This window comes from Hylobates moloch, unplaced genomic scaffold (genome assembly GCF_009828535.3).
Source record: "Hylobates moloch isolate HMO894 unplaced genomic scaffold, HMol_V3 SCAFFOLD_8, whole genome shotgun sequence".
NCBI classification, from domain to species: Eukaryota; Metazoa; Chordata; class Mammalia; order Primates; family Hylobatidae; genus Hylobates; species Hylobates moloch.
Window position 1 is genome coordinate 54,103,252 of NW_026652283.1, and position 15,696 is coordinate 54,118,947.

At 39.3% G+C, this 15,696-nt stretch overlaps 1 long non-coding RNA gene across 1 annotated transcript in view; it reads left to right on the forward strand.

Moving 5' to 3' along the window:
* Positions 1-15,696, forward strand: part of LOC131384106 (uncharacterized) — an 82,651-nt gene that overhangs the window by 16,753 nt on the left and 50,202 nt on the right. Inside the window, exon 2 of the long non-coding RNA XR_009214629.1 lies at positions 7,331-7,389. This is a non-coding gene — a long non-coding RNA (uncharacterized LOC131384106). The remainder of the gene's footprint in view (positions 1-7,330; positions 7,390-15,696) is intronic.

A 15,696-nucleotide genomic window follows, 5' to 3' on the forward strand; every position in this document is an offset into this window, starting at 1 on the left:
TTGACTAAACATTCTTTGGATTGCTGCAAGTCTTTGGCTAAGTTTCAGAGTTCTGAAAAAGTTGATTCTGTCAATTTTGCTGCTGTTTTTATTGCCTTTACGGAGGAAAGGATTTTTGAAGATCTTTACTCTGCCAATTTCCCATCTGGCTTTAGGTCCTGGGCTGCCCAGTTGTTTCCTTCTCAATCTTAAATAACCAGTTGTGACTGATGCTTCCTTAAGAGATCAACTGATTTGTCTTTCCACTGCATGACTAAGAAAATACCAACTTTAGCAAAGGAAAATGATGTATCTGTTAAGAAAAGGAGCTTCAATTCATTGTAAGTGATTAATTGGAATGGTGAAAATGGAAATCTTCTGTTTCCAAAAGATTGAGATAACTGTAGTTCAATATTTATCCCACATGAACAGCTTTCCTAGGAATGTGGGGAAATTTTCATGAACTCTGCACACTTAAATGTATATACAGAATAAGATATAGCTGAAACATTGGGTACATATGGACATAAAGATGGGAAAAATAGACACTGGAGACTCCAAAAGGGGAGGGAAGAGGGAAAGGTTGAAAAATTACCTATTGGGTACTATGTTCACTATTTGGGAGACAGGTTCAATTGAAGTCTAAACTTTAGCATCATGTAACATATTCATGTAACAAACCTGTACATGTACCCCCCAATCTAAAATAGAAAAGGAAAATAAGATATTGCTGGAGAGGCCAAATGCCAATGGATACTGTTCTCTTAATAGACCCGAGATACACATATAAAATTGCTGTTTAGAATTTTAGTTTTATTTATTTGTTTTCATACAAATAGATTGTGGAGACAGGACATGGAAAAGAGTTGCATTTTCTGAGTGAGACCTTTGGACTGTTTCCTTTTCAAGGGGAGATACTCTGATTCTCTCTATCCCCTATGTCTTTAGGCCTTTATTACTTCTGCATGGATTATGGACTATTGCAATAACCTCTTAACTAGTCTTCCTGTTTCCAGTCTTGCCTCCTTCAAGTCTATACTTCATATTTGCTGTCAAAATACATCTTTATAAAGTGCATTTGAAATCCTTCAATGGCTCCCTATTAAACTCAAAAATCTCAACTCCTTTGTATGGCCCGCAAGGACGATTTTCACTTGGTTTCTGCATGCTTGGGTAGCCTTATTTCTCTGTCATCTTATTTGCACCCAACGATCCAATCATATTTACCTATTTGGAACATTGTGTTCCTGGTCCCCACATCTCTATGCCTCTGCACCTGTGGGTCCTCTTTGCTTAGTACATATCCACTATCCATCTTGTTTAATCTATGCACTCGTCTGTCAATTTATGTGCAATGAATGAAGTGAAGAAGAAATGAACTCCTTTTAAAATATCTATACACTAATTAAAAATTACTCAGTTTAAACACACATCAAAAATTTTGGATATTGTGGTGGTCAAATTCAGTAGAAAGTGCCCTAATCACAGTGTTGCATTACTTCCAGCAGGATGGAAGATGATTTCCTGTCAGGTATAGCTAAAGCAATCTAGATAAAGACGAGCAAAGCTGCAAGCATCACACTTTCTAAATTGTCACATGATGCTACATGGTTCTGGTGTTCTCAATCTTTGCAAATGTATATGCTTTCTGAGAGAATTTTTAAATCACAAAGAAAAACTAACACCACCATAAAGCCTCCAGATGAAGCAGAGAAAAACTATCCCAGTTAGCGTACATGGGTGGCAGAACAATAGTTGAGATCACTGCCTAGAAGAGAGTGCTGAGTCTAGAAAATAACTGCAAATCACTCTTTTTCTTACTATGGAAAAACACAGGGTAATGTGGCTGAAGGGGGTTGGGTAATATCAGTAAATTAATAACTTTTATTCACCAAAAAACTTTTAGAACTAATAAATTCATTAAAGTCAAAAAATACAAAATCAACATAAAAATAAAGAATTATCTGAAAAAGAAATAATGAAAACAATCCCATTTATAATAGCATCAAAAAGAATAAGATAGGAACAAATTTAATCAGGAGATGGAAGACCTGTATACTGAAAACTATAAAACATTGGTGAAAAAAATTGAAAACACAAATAAATGGAAAGATATCCCATGTTATGGATTGGAAGATTTAATACTGCAAAAATGTCCATACTACCCAAAGTGATCTACAGATTCAACATAATCTTCATCAAAATTCCAATGACATTTTTCACAAAAATAGAAAATAAATTCTAAAATATGTATGGAACCACAAAAGACCCCAAATAGCTAAAGAAATCTAGATAAAGAAGAGCAAAGCTGGAAGCATCACACTTCCTGATTTTGAATTACATTACAAAGCTACAGGAATCAAAACAGTATGGAACTGGGACAAAAACAAACACATAGATCAGTGGAACAGAATAGACAGCCCAAAAATAAAGCCATACATATACAGTCAACTAATCTTCGACAAAGGTGCCAAGAATACACAATGAGAAAAGGATAGTCTTTTCAATAAATGGTGTTGGGAAAACTGAATAGCTAAGTGCAAAAGAATAAAATTGGAGCCTTATCTTACACTATACACAAGAGTCAACACAAAATGGATTAAAGACTTAAACATAAGACTTGAAACTGTAAAACTCTTAGAAGAAGAGTTGACACTGATCTTGGCAATGATTTATTGGATGTGACACCAAAAGTACAGGTCACAAAAGCAAAAATAGACAAGTATGACTACATTAAACTAAAAAGTTTCTGCACATTAAATGAAACAATCAGTGGCATGAAAAGGCAACTTTTGGAAAGAGAGAAAATATTTGCAAGCCATATATTTGATAGGGGCTAATATCCAAAATATATAGGAATTAACAGCAAAGAAATAAAAAATTACAATTAAAATTAAAAAATAAAAAAATAAGCAAAAGACCAGAATAGACGTTTCTCCTAAGAAGACATACAAATGGCCAACAATATATGAAAAGATGGTCAACATCACTAATCATCAAGCAAATGCAAAACAAAGCCATTATCACCTTATACTTGTTAGGATGGCCATTATTTGTCAAAAAGACAAATGTCAAATTATCAGAAAGACAAAAGACAAATGATTAATGTTGATGAGGATGTGGAGAAAAAGGGACTCTGGTACACTGTTATAGAAATGTAAAATGGTACAGTCAAATGTAAAATAGAAAACAATATGGAGATTCCTCAAAAAAATTAAAAATAGAACTACCATATGATCCAGCAATCCCACTTCTGGATGTATATCCAAAGGAAATGAAATCAGTATCATGTAGAAATACGTGCATGCCCATATTTGCAGCATTATTCACAAGAGCCAACATGTGGAAACAGGTTGGTGATGTTAGCAAGATGGTGGAATGGATCTCCTGGCATCACTTCCCCCACAACAATACAAAGAGAAACTATCTAAAGAAGAATACCACTATCAATTCACCAGAACTCAGGGGAGAAGTAGAGAAACCTCCTGGGCCCACAGAGTTGAGAGAAGCTGCAATTGGTAAGAGAAATGGTCATTTCAGACTGAGCTAGCCACTCCCCAAGCTGGCATAATGCCATTCACAGAGAATTTCCCTAGACTTAGAGTTTCTGAAGTGAGAGGAGGGAATTGGACGAGGACAATGGATCTCCTCACCAGTCTGGGAATCTTCACAGGAAGTCGACTATGGTCTCACCCTGCAGGAACCATTAGGGGTAATAGGAGAGTTGAACAACCAGTGGTGGACTGGGGCCAAAGAAGAAGGCATTGATGACAATGACTGATCCATGGATCTTAGAGGTTTTTCTGTGCTCTGAACAGCAAGGACACCACATTCAAGAGACTGGCTTGCCCCATAGCACTGCAAGGGGCACAATTCATGAGAAGGCCCAAATTCCTGGCTGAGTTTTTTACAAAGCCCAAGTGCTTATGTGGAGCCTTTCTTTGGCTTAGAGACAACTAAAAGATCAGGATTAAATTCCAGTGCCTGTTTAAGTAAGCCTTCTCCAGACTAGGAAATAATAGGGTAGCAATATAGTTCCAGGGCAATGTTTAAGTTCTGATGTTCGCTATTAGTATTCCCCAGATGAAGAAATAATGAAAGGGCAGTGAGTTAGTTCCATTGCAGTGTTTTCATTCTGGTGCTCACTTTAAGTCCTCCCCAGAACAGGAAGCAATGTTGACCAGTCTATTATCACCTAAGAATACCTGCAAAACCTGAAAAAAGTGGCTCTCTCTTCAAATGCACATGTGTTGATATAAAGCTGCAAAGATTGTGAAAATTCAGGGAAATATGACACCACCAAGAGAAATGAACAAATCTCCAGCAATAGACCCAGAAGAATTGTGGATCTGTGAAATGTCTCACAGAGAGTCAGAGTCTTTAAAAAGTTCAGGGAATCATAAGAAATATGAGAAAAGACAGAAAACTAAGTGAAATTTGGAAAACAATCCAAGAACAAAACGAGAAATTGTACTGATTAATAGAAACAATTTTTAAATATCAAATGGAAATACTAGAAATAAATAATACAACAGCTAAACTGAAAAACTCATTAGAAAGCATCAACAGCAGACTTCTTCCAACAGAGGAAAGAATTAGCAAGCATGAATACAGAACACATGAAATTATCCATTAGAAGAGCAAAAAGAATTTAAAAAAAGAGTGAAGAAGGCCTAGGGGAATTATGGGACACCGTCAAGAGAACTAACCTTCACATAATAGAAATTCCCAAAGGAGATGAGAGAGGAAAAAGGCCTAGAAGGCATCTTTAGGGAAATAATGGCTAAAAATGTTCCAAATTTGGAAAAAGACAACAGCATCCAGGTATAGGAATCTCAGAGGTCACCAATCATATTGAAAACACAGGAATTCCTCAAGGCACATCATAATCAAATTAGTAAAAATCAAAGACAAAAAAAGAACACTCAAAACAGTTAGAAAAAGGAAACATATCACATTCCATGGAGTCCCAATACAGCTTTCAGCAGATTTCTCCGCAGAAACTCTGCAAGCCAGGAGACATGGGATACTATATTCAAAGTGCTGAAGGGAAAATACCACCAACCAAGAATACTGTACCCCGTAAAGCTATCCTTCAAATAGGATGGAGAGAGACTTTTCCAGACAAACAAAAACTGAGGGAATTAATCTACATCAGACCTGCCTTACAAGAAATGCTAAAGGGAGTTCCTCAACCTGAAAGAAATAGATGCAGTTGTGAAACAAGAAAACACCTAATGTAAATGACGAGTTAATGGGTGCAGCACACTAACATGGCACATGTATACATATGTAACAAACCTGCCCGTTGTGCACATGTACCTTAGAACTTTAAGTATAATAATAAATATATATATATATTGAAAGGGGTCATAATAATGATGATAATACAAGCCACCATCAATAAAGTACCTTTTTTTGAGATTTAAAAAAAAAAAACAACAACACCCGAAGGTATTAAACTCCCTGGTAAAAGAAAGAAAACAGATAAATTCAGAAAACTTTAATACTGTAATTGGGGTAAATAAACCACTTATATCTTAAGTATGAAGACTAAAAGACAAAAATATTAAGATATGGAGAGAACCTAAGTGTCCCTCAACAGATGAATGGGTAAAAAAATGTGGCAGATAGCTACCTGGCTATGTGTGTGTGTATGTATGTGTGTGGTTACTAATCTTTTGCAAGATCCAAACATTTTTCCCATTTTGTAGCTTGCCTTTTCATTCTATTGGTTGTGTCCTTTGATAGAGTTTCAAATTTGGGGGTAGTCCAATTTATCTGTTTACATTTGTTGCCTGTGCATTTGGTGTCATATCCAAAAACCATTATCAAACTGAATGTTATGAAGCTTTCCCACTACATTTTTTTTCTAGCAGTTTTATAATTTTAGGCATTATGTTTAGGCCTTTGATCTATTTTGAGGTGTATTTGTATATGGTATAAGGCAAGGGACCAACTCCATGTGTTTGCATGTGGATATTCAGTTTTCCCAGCACCATATGTTGAAAAGACTGTCCTTTCCCCATTAGATGGTCTTGGCACCCTTGTTGAAGATTCAATCACCATATAATTGGACGTTTATTTCTGCCATCTCTATTCTATTCATTGGTCTATATGTATTTCTTTACGCTAGTCCCACACTATTTTGATTACTGTAGCTCTGTAGTAGGTTTAAAATCTGGAAATGAGACTTCCAACTTTGTCCTTCTTTTTCAAGATATTTTTGGCTGTTCAGAGCCCCTCAAGTTTCCATGTGAATTTAAAAACCTAATCCTTATACAAAAAAATGGTGAGCTCATTTCAAAGTTTTTTTTAACTCTTTAATGATGAAACCAGTAGGATGGCCAAGTAGGTTCCAAAGAGAGTTTGAGAAACTGAGATTTTTATAATGAGGGGGAAAAAAGGAATTCTGCAATAAATTTGCTAGTTACAAATTGTCCTATGGGAAAATTATACCCACCCACCCCCCTCTTTCTTAACCAATGTAAAGAACCTTTTCTACCAATATAAACAAGATATAATCCATGGGTCTTCTTTACATTGGTAGAAACAAAAATCACCTTATAAATTTTACAGACTTGTAAAATAAACGTTTGAGTCATGCATGATCAGTTGTGTAAATAAAGTAGGCTCATTAGAAAATGTTGTTAGCCTGACATAAAAAGTTATATAATCATCTTTCATCTACAAGTTTTGGGAAATTTTTCTTTAACTTATTTTATTTTATTTTATTTTTTGAGACAGAGTCTCACTCTGTCACCAAGGCTGGAATGCAGTGGCAAGATTTCGGCTCACTTCAACCTCTGCCTCACAGGTTCAAGCGATTCTTGTGCCTCAGCCACTGGAATAGCTGGGACTACAGGTACGCGCCACTACACCCAGCTAATTTTTGTATTTTTAGTAGAGACGGGGTTTTACCATGTTGGCCAGGCTGGTCTCGAACTCCTGACCTCAAGTGATCTGCCTGCCTCAGCCTCCCAACGTGTTGGGATTACAGGCAGGAGCCACTGTGCCTGGCCCCTTTAACTTATTTTTTACTTTTTTCCCCAACCAACTGGAATAATATCTCCCACATTTCCTTTTTTCTTTTGTGCTTTTGAAATACCATTTATGTGCTTTGGAAATACCTTCCATACACTAAAACTAGAAACAGGTATATGACCTTTAAAATCCAGCACAGGTTTTTTTGAGAAATCTTCCTCCAATATACCCTTCTCTCCAACCCTAGAGTGAGTGAAGTGTTCTGTGCTCCCAATGTTCCCTGTATGTGCTCTATAATGGCACTTATCCCAGCCTGTCGTAGTTGCTTATTTTAAGTTTCTTCTGCCCTGTCCCACCAAACTGTGAGATCCCTGAAGACAGGAACAGTCTTTCATCTTCAGCATCGAGCCTGATGCCTGGCACACGGTAAGTCCTCAACAAGTATTTGTTAATTAAATGAAGAAGTTGAGCTTTAGCCATCCAGAATCAATTGTCTAGATGTCTGTTCACATTTGGTTCTAGTGTCTCTTCTTACAGCCTCTTCATAAGTTTAAAATGGATCCTTTAAATTTGTGAGAAGCTAGAGACTTATCCTGGAAGAACTCTAACAACCATCTTTCATTTTATATGTGATTAAATTATACATTGTTAAAGTGATGAAATTTAACATCTTTTCATAGTTTAAAAATGCCATGTCCTATTGCCATATATGAGGAGTTAGAAATGAGGGACCTACTGACTGGTATTTGTCTGGAAAAGGGAGGATTAAGAAGTGCAGTTGTCTCATTTACTAGAAGGGTCAATGTAATGTTTTCTCCTTGGCAAAAATCTCAAGATTTTAGTTAATTCTCATATTACTTTGAGAAATAGAATAGAATCTAAGAAGGTTCTATTTGGTCCTGGTCATTCGGAGCCTCATTTTCTTATTTATTGCCTCTCCAAAAGGCAAGCACTCCAGGAAGTTATCTAAACTATTATAGTCGCTAGTTTATTCCTTTTCAATTGGTTTTGTCACATTCCCTTGCTAGATAGCAATATTTCCTGGCTATTTGTTTTGTTTTTTGAGACGGAGTCTCACTCGCTTACAGCTGGGATAATAATGTTTACTGCACTGCACTCCAGGCACGATCTCGGCTCACTGCAACCTCCGCCTCCTGAGTTCAAGCAGTTCTCCTGCCTCAGCCTCCTGAGTAGCTGGGACTACAGGCATGCGCCACCACACCCAGCTAATTTTTGTATTTTTTAGTAGAGACAGGGTTTCACCATATTGGCTAGGCTGGTTTCGAACTCCCGACCTCGTGATCCGCCTGCCTCAGCCTCCCAAAGTGCTGGGAAGACTGAGGAATAATTTCAGACTCTAAAATGTGGAATGGGTCAGTGTCACCTAGCAAGGTCCTTGGGTGGGTTGTAATAAGGGAGGGCAGGGCAGGGGGACTTTGTGGCCACTCATGGGGCAGAACCAAATAATGGTCAGAGGGAAAAGAGCTGAAAATGAAAATTGGAGAATGTTGAGGATCAGTAGGGCTCACTTCCCAGTTTTGCCAGGCCAGCTCTGCCTGACGAGATCTGCCAGGTCTATCTATGATTGTCTTCTAGAATGTTGGGTGTCATCCAAGGTGTCCTGAGTTCTAGCATCTGGTCATTTTTTACAAGAAGAAAGAACAAGCTCTTGCTGTGGGCATTTAGTTAATGCCAGGGCCGACTTTTTACCCCTCTATGGCTGGTCACAGTTGCACTAGGTCACAGTTGTGCACTAGGGTGCACAGTTGCTACCCTCTTTAGTAAAGGATGAGCTCTTTTAGTCAATTTAATACCCTGGAGACAGGAAGTGACACAGCCTGTGTCAAACAGGCCCCCAGCAAATTTTCAATGAATTGGAAAATGACAGCTCTGCAATCTGGTGACTAGGGCCATACTGGAGGCCCACCTGGAATGAAAGGGGAAAGGGAGAAGAGAAAAGGGCATTGCAAACCATCCTCCCCTCAAGATACTTCTTTCCCCATTTTCTATTGTGTGTGTTTTAGCCATGTTAATACTATACCTCTGTAACCTGCCCTAGACTTCTCCAGCTAGCAATTGCATATTAAGATGGTATTAGGCTAGTGCAAAAGTAATTGAGGTTTTTGTCATTGAAAGTAATAGCAAAAACCACAATTACTTTTGCACCAACATAATAATATCTTTAATCCGTAATTCCAGACCCTAATAGTGCAGAAATAAGGTGGGTCAAAAATTTACACAAGGCTGTTGAGTAAACATTATTATCCCAGCTGTAATGATTTTTTTTTTTCTCCTGGGACTTTCCAGGGGAAATGATTTTCAGTAGCAAATCTGCTTCTCTGCTCCACCTTCCTGTTGGCGTCAATCGAGACTGACGCCAACAAGCTTCCTGCGCTTTAATTCATCTCTGCTGAGCTACTGCATTGGGGTCATAGAGAGGTTACAGCAGATGTTCTTCTCACTGCTCCTGCTTAATAGTCACTTTGGTTTTCTCTTGGGGGTTACCAAAGTAGGAAATAACCTGGGGGGAGATGATAGGATATAAGGGCTTGTGGCTCTTGCGGTGATTCTGGCCAGTCAGGCCCAATTCTTTTTCATTTTATCAGTCAGGCAAGAACCTCAAGCTCATTGCCTGGTCCTCCTAGGTAGCATTATCTTGTTTATCCTTGTATTCTTGGAGGTCAGCACAGGACCTGGCCCATAGAAAATACACACTTTTTTGTTGTTGTTAAATACAGGGCAATACTGAGGGTGTGGGGAACGTGGCAATTGCCTGGGCAGAGAGCTGTGGACAGGTCTGTGTCTTGAACCAGACCGTCCCACAACAAAAGGACCACTCCAGCTGAGGTGTGAGCACATTCTCCACCTCTGCCCGTAATCTCCTCTCCAGGCTGTGCATTCTCAGTTTGTTCAGATATTTATCATAAGTTGAAACAGAGGGAATATGTAACGCAATGGAAAGGAGCAAAAGCCTTTGAAATCATTCACAATAAACAAACATTTATTGTGTACCGAGGTGCTATTGTTCTAGCCTCTTGGGATATGATAATGCATGAAATGGACAAAAATACGTGCCAGGTGGAGTTTTGATTCTGGTTGGTGGAGACCTACAGTTCACAATAAAAAGAATGAGTCATGTTAGAAGTCAGGCGCTATGGAAAAAAGTGGAGCAGGATGAGGGGCGTTGGGAGCACAGGGTTGAGAAGTCATTTTAGAAATTACCTCTTTGAGAAGATGCAGATGCTGGAGGAAGAAGAGCCAAGGCATGAGCCCAAAGTGAGGAGCTATGCACTGGAAGAAAGTGAGGAGGCCAGTGTGGGGGAGTGGAGTGAATAAGGGGGAGATCGTGGGAAATGAGGTCAAGGAGGTAACGGGGGGCATCATGTAGAGCTGGTGGATATGCCTGGCAGATTTAGCAAATAAAAATATGCAATCTCGGCTAAATTTGAATTTCAGGTAATGAATAATTTTAAAAATACAAATATGCCTCAAATATTGCATGAAACCATACTTAAACTGGAAAGTTATTAACTGTTCACCTGAAATCCAAATTTAACTGGGCATCCTGCATTGCCTTTGGCAACACCGCTGTGGACCATTGTAAGGACTCTGAGTAAGACTGGGAGCCCTCAGGGGGCCTTCGGCAGAGAAGGGATGCCAGCTGCCTTGGAGCTTGAAAGGGCCACTCTGGCTGCTTTGTGGAGAGCAGAGTGAGAGAGCACTGTGGACAGCAGGGAAGCCAGATGAGGCTGCGAAGTGGTCCAGGCTCAGCACAGTAACTCTGACCTGGTGGTGGAGGTAGGGTTGGTGAGAAGCCGGAAGATTCCAGACACATTTTGGAAGCATAGCCAACAGGATTTCCTATAGGTGTAGATGGTAGTTAAAGCCAGGAGACTGGGGGAATTCCCAAGAGAATGAGGCCTGGTGTCCTGCAGCATTAAGTGGTCAGGAAAAAGAGGAGGAGGCACAAAAGATGCTAAGGCTTTGACCTATGAGTACGAGGAAACCCTAGAGAATGAGATGTCCTGGGAGAAGAGAAAGAGTGTCAGGGAGGAGGATTGTCAAGTGTATCAAATGCTACTGATAAGTCAGATGGGACGACTGAGGGCTGACTAGTGGATTCAGCATGGAGTTGCTGGAGACCTTGACAGGAGCAGTTTTGGTGGAGCGGTGTAGGTGGAACTGGAATTGGTTTAATAGGTAATCGGAGAAGTATAAGAAGATAATACTGGCAGCTATGGCGAAATCTCACATATTTAAGGTCCTACCTCTTACTAGCGTGATTCTTGGTAAATAATTTTCTGATCCTCAAGTTTTTCCTCTTGTAAAAAAGGAATAGTAACAAGGATGCTGTAAATATTAAATATGTAAAAGTTTTGGCATATAATAAGCATTTAGTAATTGGATATTAAGATTATTGTAATACAATATTAATTTCTGACATGATGTTGGCAAAATACAGTTCTGTGCCTCGATTTCCTTATCTGTAAAATGGGAGTAATATTACCACCTACCCCATGGTGGTGCTGTAAGGATTACATGATGTAATTTACATAAAAGCACACAGAATAAACAGCTTGTGGCACATATGAATTCCATAAAGCTCTTATTATCCAATCAGTTCTTTTGTGAATGCTGGTCTATCTCCTTTGTAAACGTTTTGCTTCCTAGAAGCCAATAGGGGTGTAGAACTTACCAAATTACTCCCTTGTCTTGTATACTATCCTTGTGTTAATGTGATTTAAACTTTTGTTGGCAGCAGCCTCTGCTGCTTTGCAATTTGTAAAGTCCTCTGCAAGTGATGGTTATTAGAGCTGACTCCTGATGTGAGTTAAAACCAGGCTCTGACCACAGAATTTGCTTGTTTTCATTTGAGAGTGAAGTCACAAGGGTTAATCAGTTTTCCATCTCACAGAGAATCTGGTGAGCAAATAGTCACATTACAGGATGCAGAATTCCTGCAGGCATTCTTGTTTTTGTTTTTTGAGATGGAGTTTCACTCTTGTTGCCCATGCTGGAGTGCAATGGCGCGATCTCGGCTCACCGCAACCTCCGCCTCCCAGGTTGAAGTGATTCTCCTGCCTCAGCCTCCTGAGTACCTGGGATTACAGGCATGCGCCTCCACACCTGTCTAATTTTGTATTTTTAGTAGAGACGGGGTTTCTCCATGTTGGTCAGGCTGGTCTTGAACTCCCAACCTCAGGTGATCTGCCCGTCTCGGCCTCCCAAAATGCTGGGATTACAGGCATGAGCCACTGCGCCTGGCCTCCTGCAGGCATTCTTAATCATTTTTGAGAATCTGAGCAAGCCAAGGACCTTCCCCCAGAAAGGCAGACAAACACAAAATTTAATGCCCTGGAATTAAAAAAATCATTTTAAAGACTAAAAAATGTGCCTAAATTGTAATAATTTTGCATTTTTTCCTATAGCAGTAATTTATAAAGGAGGTGAAAACACATCTGCCTGGAAAGGCCAAAATAAAGATGGCAAAGTGATTTTTTTTTTCTTAAAACTTTTTCAATGGAGCAATATAGAATCAGTACTTGTAGCTTCTGAATGAGATTAGGGGTTGTTGGTGTTTCCCCACCACCTTCAAAGAATAGATAACTATACAGTATTAAAGTTTAAGTTCTGTAAAAAGGGAGTGCTCTGTGGCCATTTCCTGGAGGGTAAAATTAGAAAGGGAAATTTTAATCTGTGGGAAGATCACACATTAAGACCCTATTTCCAATGAATTCATGTTCTAGGTCACTTGTTTTTTTTACTTTCAAGTAAAAAGAGGGGTTGGATGAAGTTAGCTCCTAGCTCCATTTTTAACTCTAAAACCTGCGATGAAACACACAAGGGAAGGATTTTTAGCAGCTGGCCTGGCAACAGAACTCCTGTCCTAGAGCGCCACCTAGCAGCAAGGAAAAAGCAAAACCCTCTAAAGAAAAATTAATTTGACTTTAGAACAAAACAATTTTTTAAAAATCCAGCTTTGGTGAAGTAGTCCCCTCACCAAGTCTACTCTGAGGAGTAATTCAGGTAGAGAAATCCTGGGCTTATCATCTCCAAGTTGAAAACTCTAATGAGGTTTTCACACACTACTTTCCCCTGGCTCTCCGTTTTAGCAGCTGCTGCTGAAAGCTCAGCTATCCAGGCAGTATTACCAACTAACCCTCGGCCGATGCCCTTATGACACCAAACACTCCTTATGACACCCTGACACTCCTAAAGACTCATTTCAAAGACAACAGCAAATTCAATTTTGTTAAAATTTCACAAAAGTTCCAATGATATCAGTTTATCTTGCCCAATCAATGTCATGGCATGAACAAACAATAGAAGAGTTGCCACTGGCTTCACCGTTGGGAAGGTTGTTTCCACTCTCCCCACGTTGCCATCCGTTTGGCCAGTATTGTGAGAGGGGAAAAAAGCCATCACAATTCAAGTATTTTTCATGATATGGCCCACATTACATTTTTTACAATATTTGGTAGGAAAATACCACTATGGGAGATAAAAGAATATAGAACTTAGATAGTGGATAATCAAATTCAGATGAGTTACAGTAACCTATTGCTACTCTATTTCACTTATTAAAAATAAAATTACTTTCTAACATAGGAGTTCTCAGCCTCTTATGCCCATGCTCGCATGTCTGAGGGATAAAACCCTTGGATGTGTCACAGTGGCTGTCACTTTCATTTGGGAAGAAAGAATTGCGATTCATGGCATACAGGGCAGTCTTTGGTATGTCTGAAGAACAAAGAGAAGGTTGGGGATTTTATAAAAAAGAGAAATGTGGCCGGGCGCAGTGGTTCACACCTGTAATCCCAGCACTTTGGGAGGCCGAGGCAGGCGGATCAAGAGATCGAGACCATCCTGGTCAACACGGTGAAACCCTGTCTCTACTAAAAATACAAAAATTAGCTGGGCGTGGTGGCGGGAGCCTGTAATCCCAGCTACTCGGGAGGCTGAGGCAGGAGAATCGCTTGAACCCGGGAGGAGGAGGTTGCAGTGAGCCGAGATCGCGCCACTGCACTCCAGCCTGGTGACAGAGTGAGACTCCGTCTCAAAAATAAATAAAGAGAAACGTTACATACTGCTCTGTGAGAAAGTTCTTTGGCACTAATAAGGTTTAGGGAGCTGCAAGTTTTGATTAGTGAGTGATGGCAGTAGATAAAATTAGTCTTATAAAATTGCAGCAAATCATTTTAGCAATTATTTGATGAGATGGGTTTGAGATTACAGCACGCGGTTTCAGCAGCCAGGTGTGCAGAGAATTACATTTGTGGAGCAACGTTATGGGTCCTGAGTTCTTTTCCCTCATGGCTTCTCAACTGTTTCAGGTGGGTGTGACAAGAATGGCCCAATTCATATAATCAGCTTTCACAGAAGGACTGAAGAAATGGGGCGGGGAGGAGGGGCAGTGTGAATAGATTGATGAAGTTCTCTCTTCATCCAGGCAGTGCGCTCCTCCAACTCCTTCCCTTGAGAATCACCACTTTAAAGTTTTAGTAAGAAAGGTCAGGACATATGTGTTTGTGTTTGTTTCTTGTATGTAGTTGGTGTTATCCTCCCGTATGGTAGTTCTCAGCTCTTGCTGCTCATTAGAATCAATCATGTAGGAGCCACTCAATCAGTCTTTAGGAGATGTGTTCCAAGCAGAGAAGTTTTTGAAAGCTCCTCCAGGGGATGAAAGTGCAAGGCCAAGCTTGCAAACTGCTGCTGTGTCTGCTGCATTGGCAATGCTTATTTTAATGCATTTTATTCTTCAGTGTGAATCCATGATTTAATCTTTGTTATCTAATAGAAACTTAAAGTTGGTGGTACTTTCCTTGCTCGTTTCTTTAGTTGTAATATTATTTTTTAAAATCACATTTTCTCACACTATGCCACATTCAAAACAAAACAAAAATCTCACGATTTTAATCTTCAAAGTCAATATATACTTAAAAAGGATTAATGGAAGAAAAGCCACCACAAAATACAAAGACATTTCGTGGTAAGTAGAGCAAATTCTTTGGTTTCTTTCATTTTTCTTTTGTCCCTGGAGTTCATTATTTGGCACAACACATAGCCAGTGCTCACGCCAGCACACACACACTCTCTCATCCCTTGATTTAGCCACAAACTTTAAGACCACCAGAAGGTCCACAGAGAGAAGTTAAAGTTCAAGATAAATATTAACTCTAAAGGGCAGCTTTAAATGAATTTCTTTTGACTTGTTTACCTGTTGCACTGGGGTTTGTGGTGTTAGAAAAATTTTCTGGAAAATAAACCATGAAGTCAGAGGTAAGCCTCAGAGAATGAGGAACAATAAATTAAAAGGAGCCAATTTGGTAAATCAGTGTTTTCTGGGGAGACTAAGAGGCTGTTGCTGAAAAGCAGAAAATGTCAAATTGCTTTTTTGGGGGGACAGTTTCCTTCACAAACCCAACCAGAAAAATGATCAAATATGGTTTCTGCAGAAGAGTAACCTTAACAAAATACTTCCTGCCTTTCTACTCAGAACTCTTATCTGGAGGACGTACTTTTCATCCAATTTAAATGCAAAGTTTAAATGGGATGTTTGCTCATGTTTGATTAGGCTCTTCCCAATAAGTCTTCTGTTTTATAGATATTCAGAACACAGCATTGCAGAAAAAAGATCAAGATTTCAGTTGGCCTTAATTTATATCCTATTCCCTATTCTATCTACTCATTCTATCACTCAATAAAATTTACTGAGCATCTACCATGTGCCAG